The sequence below is a fragment of the Odontesthes bonariensis genome, chromosome 23, assembly GCF_027942865.1.
Source record: "Odontesthes bonariensis isolate fOdoBon6 chromosome 23, fOdoBon6.hap1, whole genome shotgun sequence".
In the NCBI taxonomy this organism is placed as follows: Eukaryota; Metazoa; Chordata; class Actinopteri; order Atheriniformes; family Atherinopsidae; genus Odontesthes; species Odontesthes bonariensis.
Window position 1 is genome coordinate 21,162,574 of NC_134528.1, and position 15,950 is coordinate 21,178,523.

Consider the following 15,950-nt stretch of genomic DNA (forward strand, 5'->3'; position numbering starts at 1 on the left):
GTTTTGACTGGTTTAAGAAGAAAAAACAAACAAAAAAAAACCTCCGGGATTAGAAACCTACTGTAAATGTTTCCCAGGAGCACTTTTTAAAGAGGACAGGATGCCTTTAAGGTACAGTGTACAGACAGTGGTAGACAGAGGACACTGTGCTCTGTGTGGAGGTAGACAGAGGACAGAGTGACATTGGACGCATTTGTAATCTGGCACCTCACCTTCCCCTGTTCTCTCTACAAGTTTAGGCTCCGGGTTCCTACACACTGGACGAGCTGCAACCAGCAGGTGACATATGCTCACAATTAAAAAAAGACGCATACTCAAAGCGCTTTGGAATTTTCTGACATCCAGTGTTTCAAGGGTGATTTAGCTCTTGGAGGTGACCAAAGAAAATATTCACTCACAGAAGAGAACCCGGGATTCTAAATACAACTGAAGAGGTGGTGGAATGTTGGGGCACGGAAACAAACAAAAGGTCCTAACATTCATAACAGTGCGTCATGTCCCTTTAACTGCAGTCACATTTGTGAAAGAAACTTTGGAAAATGAGCATCTGTGGGTCTTGGCTAAAACTATATTTGAAAGATGGGCCTATCTACAGCGGCATCAACCACTGGTTTGTGGACAGCTTTTCTGAAACTTCCAGTTTGGCAATGTCATTGCGGGGGATTTGATTTGATTTGATTTTTTTTGTGTGTTTAGTTCAAATTTGACATATTTCTACAGAGAGAGACCACAGACGGATCAGACAGAATTAAATGATCATAGGTAATTACATCAAAACCATTAAACCAGACATGGTTTTGTACACAGACGCCTATTAGCTAACCGTGGTATGGACTTTCAGGAACATCTGAATTGGCTCCTCTATGGAGTCTTGTAACTATTTCCATCTTTTAGTCTGGGTCTTGATGGTGCCCCAAAAATCACTCCGCCTGTCTTGCTTTTTCCCTCGCAAAAAAAAGAAGACAGGCTAGAGTGTTATCATAGCCTATTTGAAACCTACCTTTTAGCTAATAATGTAACATTATGTATAGATGTAAACATAATAACTTCCTCAGAACTAGAAAACGAACCTCTTTTGATCTAAAATAACGTTTGTTAAAAAGACAGATGGAAGCTAAATTTAGCCAGTTAGCTTGTTTCAATATCTTTCATCGCTCATTCTTAAAAAGCTAACAGTCGAGTTACTGTTACACCCTCGTTTTTTTTTTTAAGAGTTATTTGTGGTACAGCAATAAGAAATGAGTTGAACACAGATAGCTGGCTATAGTTTCTATATTAAAGTACTCCCCCTCAAAATACATGTGTTTCTTTTCAGAGGAAGAAGGAACAAAAGACAATTTATGGTAGGTTTTCAAACACCTCCCTGTCCCTGCAAATGACATGAAGATTTGAAGGCTACTTCAGCTCATACCTTTGACATTTATCGCCTGTGGTGTTACAATTGTAGCCATGGCTCCTGCCAACCTCTAGCGGTTTTTGGTCCCTTATAAACCCACAGCCCTTAACCTTTAGAGTACCAAATGATGGACAGACCAAGCTAGCACATGTGGTGCTATAACAATAGCAAATAAAGATGTTTCCTTCAGGAGGTGGTGGAAACCAAAATGGAGTGAGCAAGAAAAGTGAATATTGGACTTTTGTCAGGTTGGCATGACACATAGCTGTCGGTTAATCCTGATATCTGCTAAAAAAAAAATCATTATTAGTTTTGTGCTTACAGCCCACAATGGTTCAGAAGTGACCTAAACACTCATCAGTTCAGTCAGTGTCATTTTACATTGATACTAGAAATGTATCATTCAACTAAATTCAACAAGAAAAGTATCATTTGTTCATGGTATTATCACACAATCCTGCACGCTTCCTGTGCAATCAGCATCAGTAGAACACTATGTGCAAGAAGTCATTAGAGTCTGCTTGCAAATGTGGACAGATGGTCTTGTTTGTTTACAGTAATTATATTGAAGTCTCAAAATAATATGGCAGTGATTCACTGATGTCAAACATTGTCACAGTTGCACCTTTAATATTGGTTTCAAGCAGCGCTGATGTCGCCATCTTTGTGTGGCTTGTGTGCTTGTGTGTGTGTGCGTACGACCGCAGTGAACCTGTGACAATGGCTGTGTGCCATTTCAGCCACTCTGTGCCCGAGATCCTGAGTTGAACACAAAGCCGGCTTTATCCCTGCTCTCGGTGTTGTATCAGTGCTGCCTGGCTGGATGCATTAGCACCAGACTAAGCAGCCAGCCACACACACACACACACACATACACACACATGCACAAAAAAAACAATACACTACACTTAGACTGGAAGCAGGGGAAGTTTGTGTGCTTGTGTGCATCCATGAATGTGTGTGTGTGTGTATGTGTGAAAAGAAAAAAAAAAGACCACCAACCGCTCCATAGAGAAACATGCTGTTTCTGTTCCTGCATTGGACTGGTCTTAAACGCAAGATTGTGCATCAAAGTGTTACTTTCTATTTCTTTTTTTTCTGCCACTTCCCTTAATATCACATCCTTCTTGTTCCTTGTGTGTCTAGCAGACAGTCCTCCGTGCACATGACTCATCTCTAATTCTCTTTTTTTTGTGTCTTTTCTCACAGAAGGGATGCAGCGCAATGGACTTTCAAAAGACATGGAGACATGCAAAATGCGCTATAAACCAGGTTTACAGGTGAAATAGCAAAGTTGTTACACTGCAGGACATCACAGCCACAGATGTTCAGACAGGAACAGTGTACAGCCCTTTCACTCTCACCATGGCACCCTGTATTCATCTGTAGACTTGTTGGTTAATTGGGATAATGCTGTATTTTCACACTTCTCCCTTGCAGTAAATGTATAAACTTTAATGACCTGGTTTCAAACTTATCAAACATGACTGTCTGTTACAATCCTGCTCACTGACACCGCATCTTGGCTCTGCAGTCTCAACTGTGAGGCAGCTCTGTGGTGACAGCAGGGATTCGATTAGATCAGATGAAACATTAATGATCCCTGTGGTGAATTACGCCATTGCAACAAACAAACGCTGGCCTTGTGCATCCAAGAAAAAAGGGGCTGCATAGAGGAAGACAGCAAATGAGGTGTAAAAGCATAAAGCTAATAGATACACCCATTTTTACATGTACAATGACTTGTGGCAGATGAAAATAACAGCAGCAAAATGAGTCTGAACACGTCATTTAAAGAGCTAAGTTTATATCTACGAATACTTTAAAGCTCCGGTAAATAAATGTTCACTTTATTCCAAGTGCACTTCTCAGTAGCTGAGTTTCTATTGCAGTTTTTGATTGGCATTTTCGAAACTATGAATAAGAGAAAGGTGAACGGAAGTGGGAAAACTAGAAAAAAAAACATCTCAAAAAGCACAGCAAGTTTTATGCACTCGCTTTTTGCCTGTTTTTAAGAAAACAACGAGCAATGGAGGGGAACGAAAAATATGTTGTGGATTGCCTCCGATCTGGCAAAGATTACGATGACGTGACTCTTCAGCTGTTTCTGGTCTAAGTTGGCAAACAGTAAACTCACAGGACTGACCAGTGTCTTCCCAGATATGATATACTACCCCAGATATTCCCAGAGTTGAACGTAAATCTTATCAGGAACACTCAGCCTTCTTCCCATTGATATCCAATGCATTTGTGAGTTTGTTTTTTTTCCACCGTGACATCTCTTTCTACTAGATAAGAAAACTAACAGTTCTACTGAATTACAACCACTAGTGTTGTAGCCTACTTTATTCCACCACCATTTTGTGACCAAAGCAGCCCAGAACATTTGCTTCAAACCAGTCAATCAAAGCAGATCTGGTTGACTTTTGCGAGTGAATAGAAACCGAAATAGTCAAAGTTGCACCCAAGGCCTACTGATCCACATAGGGAGAGAAGTTGGGCCTGTGTGGTCTCTTCCAATAAACGAGCTACAAATGGTTTAAAATCCTAATGCTGCCAGAAACACTTATTGCAGCCTGCTGTTAATGTAGTAGTCCCAATGCTGAGGCCCTTTCCACTGCTGAAAGCAAAGGTGTGTTGTTTATCTGGGTATGCGGTGTGTCCTCATGTGGATGTTGCTTTGACACCACCTTTGTAAACATTATTGCAAAAAGTCTAGTCCAGGAATGGTGTTGAAGAACGTGACAATGGCCTCCAAATGCCCCGTATCTGAACTCTCAGTTGGAGTTCCTGTAAAAGGGAGTAGTCTCGAGAAGTCTATTTGCGACTCATTTTCGAAGACCGAGATCAGGAAGAAATTATTTGACGTGCAGCTGAGTAAAACAGAAACAGCAGAAGTTGAAAATGAAATGATAAAAAGCATAATCTGAGGTGGCACGCTAACAATAGCTAACACAAAATCCAGCTGAGGTTGGTGCATAAACTGGGAAATGCATGCATGAAAAGTTAGGACATCACCAAAGGGATTGTGGTTCTATCCTCAATAAGGCGGACAAACCAACATTGTTATTTCAAGAGACAAGAGTGCAAACTAAAGGTATCTTTATCCTTTAAAAGTCCAGTGTGTTGCTTGATGTAACATCTTTGGCATAAATGTTCGTCCTGTAACCAAATTTCACCCCTTTCTTACAAGATGTGGACTTTTGTCGTCACCTTGTGGATAATGAAGGCTTACAACACAGTTAACAATTTTATGTAGCCTTACTGCCACTGAATCTCACAAAATGTTATACACTTGAGCTTAAACATTGACATTTATAACGGAGCAGCAGAATGGGGAAGTTGCTTTACAGCTTATAAACTGGTTTCCTACAAGCCCAGTCTGACCTGCTTCTCCATGTTCTTTGCAGACGTAGCGTAGCTCTCAAAATGAATATGTCACTTATTAAAATGCTGCATTTGGCTTGTGGCTGCAGGTGATGGTACTTTTGAACAGAAATCGACTACAGAAGTGACAAGTCAATCCGGCTGGGAAAAATTGTGTGCACCCTGAGGAGAGCCAGGCTGTGGTATCAACCAGCAGACCCCTGTGATTCGTCACCGTGATTTATCTTTGTTGGTAAGTATTCAAGGGATAACATTCAGGTGGTGCGTGGGTTTTAATCCCTCGGTTTCGCTGTTGAACAATGCTGTATGCAAGATTTCAATGGATTCTCTGTTACATAACCCTCTTGTTGCAACAAATGACTAGGAGCAGAATTTGTGTGTGAACGTAACTTGTGTGCAGAAAGACGACTGCGGGGAATGCTGTGATGTAGCGTCTGTGATGCAGAGCTGGATCCTCACTCGCCTGTCGCTGCAGCTGCAGACATCGTTTTTCATGTTTGACCTGCATGCTGACAACGGGCCTCCCTCCGTCTGCTCTGCCCCGCTTCCCCCCTCTTCTTCACACTCTTTCCACCTCCACTCCATTCTCTTTACATTTTCACCTCCCTCCCTTACAAACACAGATACACCTCCTCTCTTTTGTCTCACTGACGCTGATCTGGCTGTGAGTCGACCCCCCCACCCCCCCATCAATGAGCAGTGGGGTAGAGGAATCAATGTTTCATTTTTATGACATCATTGCGGCCATTTGTGTTCAGCCAACATGTTCAATCCTCCTGTTCGTCAGCATGAGAATCCAGCTGCAAACTGCTGCACAGGAAGTGGTTTGGCAATGGCTTGTTCACACACTCACTTTCTTACATGTAAGTATCGTCAGTGCTAATTTCTGGCACCTTCATATATCTGACCCCAAACTAGCCTACTGTAGCAGTAAATATGTCTGCCGTTGTGAGGTTGGTTCATGTGAAATTGAGCTAACAGATAACATATGGCCTTGTTTGGTCCTCATAGGTTTGGAAGTACTTTTATAGACACAGATGTGCGCACACATACACACACACACACACACACACACACACACACACACACACACACGCTAATCCAGGCATGACGCAACCTTCTAAGCAACTTTATGTCATCATTAGTGAGAAGCCCCTTGAGAGGGAGGGATTCAGCTTGCGGAATAAAATGCTCAGCACACTGTGTTAAAATCCCATCTCTTCTACTATACACTGAGACTACAGCAAGTAAATGCTGACTGACCTATATCACTGCTGTGATGTATCAGAGGACTGTTACAAGTAAAGATAAAGCCCCCCCTGTGTAACAGTTGTGTAACAGTCCTCAGTTGTTAGCTGTGATATCAAAAGGCCCACTGAGGACAGAGGTTCAATATGTCTCTGTTTGCTTTTTCTAACATAAGTCCTTTTACTTATTATTGTGATATCTACCGTTGTTAGCTCAGAAGCTAACAGCGTTGTAGCTAGTTAGCTTAGTAGCTGACTATGCTGTTCAAATGTTTTCAGATAGCTACAAAAACGTTACAAAAGATGAGGGGGTGAAAAAACGGGGTGGGTAATGTTGTCATTAAACACAAAATGACGCCATGCAAGATACAAAGTGACCAAACGGACTTAAAACAGACACAGAATTAGATCCAACATTACCACAAAGACACAAAGAATTAACCAAAAACAAAGAAGAGTGTGGCACAAGTTGAACACAGGAATACAAAACAGTCAAATGGTGACATTAAATTACCCAAGGAAATGACATAAACAAATTAACAATTACCACAGCGAGACACTAATGTACCAAAATTACACAAAAATGACAAGACGTCCATAACTGATTATTATTATTGGTGCAATAATGATGGAAAACAGATGCAATTACAGACTGTTATAGACACAAAACAACTCTGCTTTGTTCAGTGGCACAAGAGTGCTTCTCTTTTGGTAACTTCCTTTTTGTCACAAGTAATCATTAAGACCCTTAATATTCAGATATTGATTGGAGCAGCTTCAGACACCACAATGAAATTTGACTTATTTTCACTTATCATAAGAGAAGGAAAAAGCATATTTCATCCTACAGTAATTCTGTACAAACAGATTTTGAGAAAGTAGGCTTTGTATCAGACTTTTATAATCTCCTCCTTGCCGCCTATCTAGTCAAGGCAGAACCGAAGAAAGAGTGATTCAATTTAACAACAAATTATATCTGAGACGTTTGGTCCTGCTTTAGCACCTTACCCTACTTAAAAGCCCAATTACATATCAGAAGCTTGAACTTTTGGAAGTAATAGGGTTTTAAAATTTACTCTACTGGAGAAACATTGTTCAAAGATACAAAGAACTTTTTGTTGTTCTACAATGAAGCTCATTAACCATCAATGACTGTGTGTATCCTTCCCTGGGTGACTAATACCCTGGCAGGTGGTGCAGACATATTTAACTGTTATTTGATCTGTCTGTCTCTTTCTCTTAAGCACTTTATTTCGAATGCCATAAAGAATAAGAAATTAGGTCTGTAAATACATGTGTGCAAAGTGTATGTGTTGGGAGTTGTGTTTGTCAAAAGGAACAATATGAGTCACGCAGAATGACTTGTATTGGGTTAGTATCTCCTCTGTGAGATGAATAAGAGAATGGATGGATAGATGGAGGATTGCTACTGCAGGACCAGTGACGTCAGCCGCGTTAATCCCCCTCAGGCCCGACCTGCTCCTTTTAGTATACTTTTCTGACATCTAGTGGCCATTTTGAAGACTTGTCAGTTTCTCATTAGCCTGCTTGTTAGAGGTTGTCTGGGCGCAGGTAACCTCTAAAGAGCAATAAAAATGAATAAATTAAAAAAAAAAACAAAAAAAAAACGAACAACAGGCTGATAATGGCACCTCATCACAATGTGCAATGCTGAATTAAAAGGAGGTCATGGAAAGGTTTATGAAATACACTCCTTATCTGTGTACACACAAGGTACACACCGTTATTGTCACAGACCAGCAAACTGTGTTTGCATGGAGTGTTTTTGTGGGTGGAATATAGGTCAGACCTCATCTGCACAGCTGATATAAACTGGCCTCGGGCTTTATTGATGTCACTGTGGCTGACATCAGTCACATGGGACCAACGGCGACATTTCACAGTTCAGCAAGCTGGTACGCTGTGTACTATACCAAAACACAGCAAGGTTTTACTTTTAGAGTACTACTGATGCGTCATGTTGTTGTGGCTTTTTACACTATTTAGTATTACCATTTTGATCAAATCTGGCCAAAACAAAACAGGGCTTTATGCCATTAAAAAAATTAAACATTGGATGCTTTTTAATTCAATTCAATTCAATTCATTTTTATTTATATAGCGCCAAATACAACAAATGTCATCTCAAGGCACTTAGATAGTAAGTCCAATTCAAGCCAATTGGAATTCAATTAATTAATAATAATCATAATTCATAAAATAATCCAATTCGTTCATATAGAGCCAATTCAAAAACAATTTCCTAGCTAAGAAAACCAACAGATTGCACTGAAAACTTTTTGTTTTTCGGTCCAATCTCCCGGCCTGAGCGTGCCTGAGGCGACTGGAGAGAAACAACTCCCTTTGAACAGGAAGAAACCTCTGGCAGAACCAGAACCAGGAAGGGTGGCCATCCGCCTCCACTAGCTGGGGTTTGAGAGGACAGAAAGGGGGGGAGGGGGTAGGGCCGCAGCGGCGGCGGCACTGTAACACCATTCAAAGGATATCTGTTGGAACAGGGAAACACGAGTTAATGACCACAATAATATCACATATACATGAAGAGAGTAAAGTGAGGAAAGGTGTGACAGATGAGGCCCCCCAGCAGTCTAGGCCTATAGCAGCTTAACTATGGGATGTTTCAGGATTACCTGAGCCATCCCTATTCAAGGTAAACACAAGAAACTTGTGCTACAAAAAAAAAATAATAAAAAAAGGACCAGACTCAATGAGTAATTCCCTATACTCCCTATATAGATCTGCTCCTCACACCACAACAACCATCTTTTTACAGCAACAAGCTACCTCAGCCTCTCACTGTTTGCACACCAGTCACAGCGGGGAGGGGATTCAAACCCTGGTTCGGGTAGGGGGTAATGAAAGTATAGAGGGTGCCAGAGTTGGAGGCAGAACAAGACACACTAGCAGATACACTATCAGATTCAACAGACCTAACTATAAGCTTTATGAAAAAGGAAAGTTTTAAGCCTGGTCTTAAAAGTGGAAAGGGTGTCTGCTTCCCGGACATTTACTGGCAGCTTATTCCATAATAGAGGGGCCTGATAACTGAAGGCTCTGCCTCCCATTCTACTTTTAGAAACTCTGGGAACCTCAAGTAAACCTGCAGTTTGGGAACGAAGTGCTCTGTTAGAAAAATATCTTACAATGAGATCTTTAAGATATGATGGAGCTCGGTCATTAAGAGCTTTATATGTAAGGAGAAGAATCTTAAATTCTATTCTGAATTTAACAGGGAGCCAATGAAGAGAAGCTAAAACTGGAGAAATATGATCTCTTTTAAGAAGATGTGTCCCTCAAAAAGATGAGATCTGAACGTACTGAAATCCCATTTCTATACAAACTCTGTTGTTTGTTGTTTTTTAAGTCCCTGAAAAAGGTTTCAAGTCTTAAAGCTGCACTAAATAATATTTGTCTTCTGCGTCTGCCGGATGTATAAACAGCTCATTCCATTGTCCCAAAGCATGTCCGTTACTGCAGGAGTCCAAAACAAATTTCCCCAAGAGTAGAATAAACATTGTACATTGTATCTTATCAATTTTTTTTTTTTTTACAAATAGAGCAAACTATCCAAACTTAAGTTAGGGGGGGACGCGTCGCTTTTACGTACTGTTATGTAATACAAGTTTTGATTTTATCAGCCAAAAATTCAGATAATCTGCTCCATACAAGTGTTATAATCCGATGTTGGCACGTACAGGCCCTTTACCAGCTCACAGAGACCTGACGAATGCCCCAGACAAGATCTTTAGTGTCAAATAAAAAGCTGCCTGAAACTACGAGTAAACAAATGCACATCACTTTGACTTTTCACCAGCTGATAAAGTACATGATACATTTTTCATATTGTTTTGTTTTTTACTGTTTGAAAATGTAAATTCAGCGTTATCCAAGTAAATAGTGCACTACTTTGCATGAAAAACAGTAATCTGAACATTGGATAAAGCCAGGAGCAAGAATCCTGTGCCATTTTGTTGACATATCAGAGTCAAAGGTTTTTACTGATAAGACTTTGGACTTTTCTTTTCCCTCTCCATAAACCAGAAAATACTGTAAGCCCTTACAGAAAAAGTTCTGTAAATTATGTTATCGATGAGATATTAACAAACAGCTCAGTAAAAACCTTCAATATACTGTGGGTGAGAATCAAACTGGAAAGTAGATCTGGAGATACAGACTGCTAAATCTTCTGCTTTTTTAAATCAGATAAATCAAATCAAATTTATTTGTATAGCACATTTCATGTACAAAACAATTCAAAGTGCTTTACATAAAACAAAAGCATTGCAGCAGGGAGTGGAAGAAGCATTAAAATACATAAAAGAATATAAAGAGAAACAAATAGAATAATTTAAATGAATTTAAAAACAAGCAACAGTCTAGATAAATTAAAAGACATTGTGCAGATTTTCTTAGTAAACTCAGGAAGACAGTAGACACATGTTCAAATGAGTGGTCAGATGAGCCCATGTTCTACCTGCTTCTTTTTGAGGAAAAAAATGATGTCTGGTTCTACATGCCAAAGATAAGTGACAAAAACGTCCAGAATGTTATCAGTGAAAGGTGCAAAAGCCAGCGTCTGTGATGGTTTAGGAGCGTACCAGTAACCATCAAGGTCTTTTCCCAAGATTTTCATGGTTATTTTAGTAGAACAATGCCAGACCTTTATCTGCATGACTTCCAACAGAGTGGCTTCACAGACACATAGTGTGTTTGGGTGACCAGTATGGGATCAAATAAGTGTCAGAAAGATTTTGCACTTGTACAATGATGTTCACATGTGTAACATGTGTAACAAGTTTTGAAGTTGTAAAAACATGTTGTGCATGTGTAACAAAGTTTTGGAGTTGTGAAAATAGTTTGCGTATGTGTAAACATATTTGTATCTGTGGGAATATTTTGTGCATGTGTAAAACTAAATCCGACAGACAAACAGATTTCCCACCTTCAAGTGCGGCCCTGAAGTTACAAGTTTACAAAACTCAAGTTACAAGTACAAATTTTGACCCTGTTTTGACGCCTGCGTGAATAGCCAATCAGCACGTTGCTTACTGACTTGCCAATCATCCTGGTCAGAGTGGTAGCTCTGATCCCGGTGCCCACCCATGTGCCAACTAACCAACCATCCAGTCAAACGCTTGTGCTCAGGTAAGTTTATTAAAGGTATCAGCAATTTGACGATCTAGCGAATTCAAAAGTTTGTCGATGTCATATAAGCGGAATGTGAACTGACAGGCAAAAGTTGATTTCTAGCATAAATTGATTTGATTTGTTGACTGTTAGATTTGAAAAGCGTAGCTGCAGTGTTTCACAATTCCGGTCCTCGGGACCCACTGCCCTGCATGTTTTCCATGTTTCCTTCCTCCACCACACCTGATTCAAACAATCAGCTCGTCATCAAGCTCTGCAGTGGCCTGATAAGGAGCCATTCATTTTAATCCGGTGTGTTGGAGCAGGAAACATAAAACTTGCAGGGCAGTGGATCCCGAGGACCGGAATTGAGAAACACTGTAGTTTATGTGGCTCAACGGCTGCTTTCATCAGGCTCAAATAGCCAGTATGCCAGAGCAAATATATATGGTGTATATATCAATCAATCAATCAATCAATCTTTATTTATATAGCGCATTTCATACCACAGGCAACTCAATGTGCGAGACGATAATGCTTTTTATTTTTTTATGTGTTTGATTACCTACTGTACGTCCATTATCGTTGTTGGATAGATGGTGATTATCCAAAGACATTTGGATACTGGATATTTCTTTTTGGTCTCAAAATGACTTTTTATCACTCAGCAGAGTTAAATTTACAACATTTGACCGTTATATCCCTACCTGACAGTGTACCTTTTGTGATGGATACTGCCACGGGAGTCTATTTAGTGTTGCTAATGTTTAGGTTTTATGATAGCTACATCTGTCTATTTTTGGAGTTCACAATTTGCACAGAATGTATTATACCAGGGGTGTCAAACTGATTCTTGAAAGGGTGCACTGAAGGTCTTAACCAGTTCAGTTGATTGAACGAAACAAGTCAGCTGTGCTGCTGCAGGGTTGGAACAAAAACCTGCAGCCACACCGGCCCTTTCACAGATCAGTTTGACACCCCTGTATTATACACTCGCTTATAATCAGGTGAGATCGGGCGTGTTCAGGGTGGTATGGCCGTAAGCGGGAGAAGGGATCAGATGCAGAAACAACATCTATTTCTGTGTTCTGACTTCAAGAAATTAATGTTACTGTTTAAAAAAGACGCAATTTATGTGGATTTCATCTAATTGAGCAGCCTCGGTCTCTCTGTGTGTCGATGAACACAAAACTACACACAGGGAACAGAAGAGGTTATCTGACAGTCCCATTTTCAGCTGCAGAGAACAAACACATCAGAGAAGAAAATGTGCAGGATCAACATCAGCCTCTCAAACCAGTAATGTGGAAAACTCGATGAAACATGGTTCCAGCAGATATATAACACATATTTGTCACATTTACTTTTCATTTAACAGTAGCTGAGAACAGTTTGCTCTTTTATGCTGGGTACGCACTAAATTAACACCTGCCGCTACAAGGGTGACTTTTTCAGTGCCCATTTGCCCAAGCAGAATTTGAAAGTCTAATTTGAAGGTTTCAACGTGCACAGCAAGGTGCACGTTTTGGGCAGAACACACCACACATACAGCTCAGCGACAGGTTCAGATTCAATTCCTCAAATATTTTTTATTATTCTAATTTATTTATCATTATTAGCGCTGCTACACTATATAAGACCGTAATTCAAATATGCCGTGACTTTTTTTTAGAATAACAGATAATAGAATTACAATTTGACTTAGTTCTGATTCCACAATTGATGTAAAATTGCTATGTTTCTCTCCTTAAGCGGGTTCCTTGAGCTGGCTGCCATGATCAACTAAATGCTAAGGAAAGGGGCTTGAGTGCTTCCTCTGTTTTCTGTTGGAGTCAAACACAGTGGACCACATCTTGTGTCAACTGTTACACAATTCTTTGAAGCTGCGTTGCTAAGAGCGGTGCTCGGTTAATGTTTTTTTTATTATCTTAGCTGTCGGTCATATCAGATACACAAGGAAAAAGTTAAATGTATAAGGGTGAAAGCAGATAAGTACCTCAGGCAGTTCAGCAGATCCAGGATCAGCACCTTGGATATCAACCCTGCCCGCGTACAAGAAGAAAGTAGTAGTAGTAGTAGTAGTAGTATTAGTACTTGTACTGTTACGAGTCTATTTCAGCATTGGAATAAGTTTGTTCTGTAACCCTCTGTGATGAAGAGTATCTAATGTTTCAAAGGTTTCAAAAAGCAGCATGTAGTGGAAATAGGTTTCACACACGTAGGGTCACGAAGGCCACGTGCGTCATCGGCTTACCTGACCATTGTGTGTGTCATTTAATGTGACTGCTACAGAGAAGGCGGTGTCAGATATCACCTACCGAGCACCTCCAATGCGATGTTGACTTTCCTTCCAGATACATTCACAACCATTCAGACGTTGGATGTGGTGACCAAAACACGTTTGGTCAGGCAGGCCAACGACTCACAGGAGGTGAGAAAGAGGTAAATGAACTAAAAACTAAATGTAAACATCAAACCTGCTCACTATCACAGCAACAGGACAGTGTTAACTCACCATCTCCACCAGGGTCAGCAGGCCTGACATGCACGTCATAAATATCACGATGAGCATGAACAAAGACTTCTCCGTTGGCAGTGAGACCTGACACTCAACTGTTGGGACATGGTTTGGTCCTCACACTGTGGGTAACTAACAGGGGGAGATTACCTGAGTAGAACAGAAAAGCTAACTGGATCATTTGAATATTCATGAAGTTGAACCCCAAGCTGCCTACTGATGTGTGAATGTATGAATGTGTGTAGCCTGTATGGACCGTGTGAGCGAATAGGTAAATGTAGTGTGAAAACGCTCTGGGCGGTCAGCTACACTGGAAAAGTGCTTTATGAGTACCGTCTACTGACCATTTCCGACTGGAGGAAGACGGGTTTGAATGAAAAGGAATCCAGATTGATAAGTGATCAAAGGATATTTTAATCATGAACTGCATAAAAGTAAAGACATCCATGAATGCTTTCACTATAACTAACAAAGTCAAACTCCAGCCCACTTGGTGGCAATAATCCACCTTTAAGGTGGTTTTCCAGCTGCCAGGGAAGCTGCTCTTGATACAATCTGGATCCCTCCAGCATAAATGGGATTGGAATCATCCACTTCCTGTTTGTCAGTGTGGAGTTTTACCTGCAGCTGTTTGGATGGGAGCACATGGATCAAACATTTGGGTAACTGCACTTTGAATGTATAATGACATGAAACTGCCTGTGGATGGAAACATAGCGTCAAAGCTAGAAATTGGGTTGATTAGATACAAGAAATAAGAAAATAAAGCAATGAATAAAAGCCTCAACAGAAAGTGTGGTTGAAGCAAAAAGTGTCGATGTGCTTTTTAAAGGTGTCCACGGAGTGTAGGCCGGGGAACAATGGGCCTCATTGAAGAAGCGCTGGTACGAACAGATTTGTTCTTAAGTCGTGCGTAGTGATTTAAGAGAAGTTGCGCATTGAACAATTTTTTTCGTGTTTTGAGTTTTCTTTCAGGTACGAAGTGATCCAGAGCTGTCGCAGGAGTCGGGTAAACTAGTCCGCTGTTATTGGAATAAATTTAGCTTGACTAATGGATTGTATATTGAATGACTTTTAAGCAATGATCAATAAATACAGACATTGTACCCCATCATGATGCTGACGTTATTGTGTTTGACTGAAATGATGCACTAATTAAAGGTTAATTTGACTGTTTATATAACAAGGTCAACCAGCGGCTGACTTCGCGCGTCAGGCCCTTGGAAGAGAGCGCGTGTCGATATCGTTTGGTTAGGAGACAGGCGAATGGCTGACATGGCGACTTAGATCGCCAAGGACTGTGCAGCTTGCCAGAGCCACAGCTCCAGAGAGAAACACGCCAATCAAAGCCAATTTCACCACACGTCCAGGTCCTCACTACCCTTGGATTTTTGGCCACGGGAACCTTTGAGAGGGAGATTGGAGACAGATGGGGTGCGTCCCAGTCCTCTGTGAGTCGTGTGCTCCCCTCAGTCATCAAAAGTGTCATCAGTTTATCACCCACGAGTAGAAATGAAGAGGGACTTCATGTAGTTTTGAAACTTTTGTTTAATGTAGTTTTTACCTTTTTGTTTCATATCTCCAGATATGAAAGTTATTTCTTAAGAAGAACTTATCCATTTTACTCTTGTGGATGTCCACTGCAGTTGTTGTTTTTTTTCCTCCTGGGGGGTATTCCACTTATTTGAATGCCCGATGAGTAACCATGGTAATTTATGCTGCTGAACTAGCCTGGTGCCGGGCAGGCTAAAGTTGAAGCTTAGCTTAGCTGCAACTCAAAAAATGTCCGACCGGCTGAAACAGACTCCCTAAAGAAATGTTCACCTAGAATTCTGCGCTCCCGCAACTCATGTCTTGTCTAAAAAACGAAACAAATCATATCACCACTTTCACTGTCTCGAAAAATCAATCAGTCGGTGCCAGTGCAACTAAAGAAACGCAACTATACACACGTATTGAGCATGAAATTAAATGAGAGAACATATTCATTAAAACTAATCAATCGGCAACCTAACAAACATCCGATCTACACCAGACTCAGAAAAATGGGGGACAGGTAATAATGTTAATAATACAAATTATTGACAGCTCCTTTCAAAACAGTCAAGGACACTGTACAAATAAGATATTAGATAAAACGCAGGAATTAAAACATCTTACCATATTAAAAATACACAGAACGGAGCAATAAATGGAGGTAAGCAAAGTTAAACGGATGGGTTTTGAGTTAAGACTTGAACAGAGGGAGAGTGTC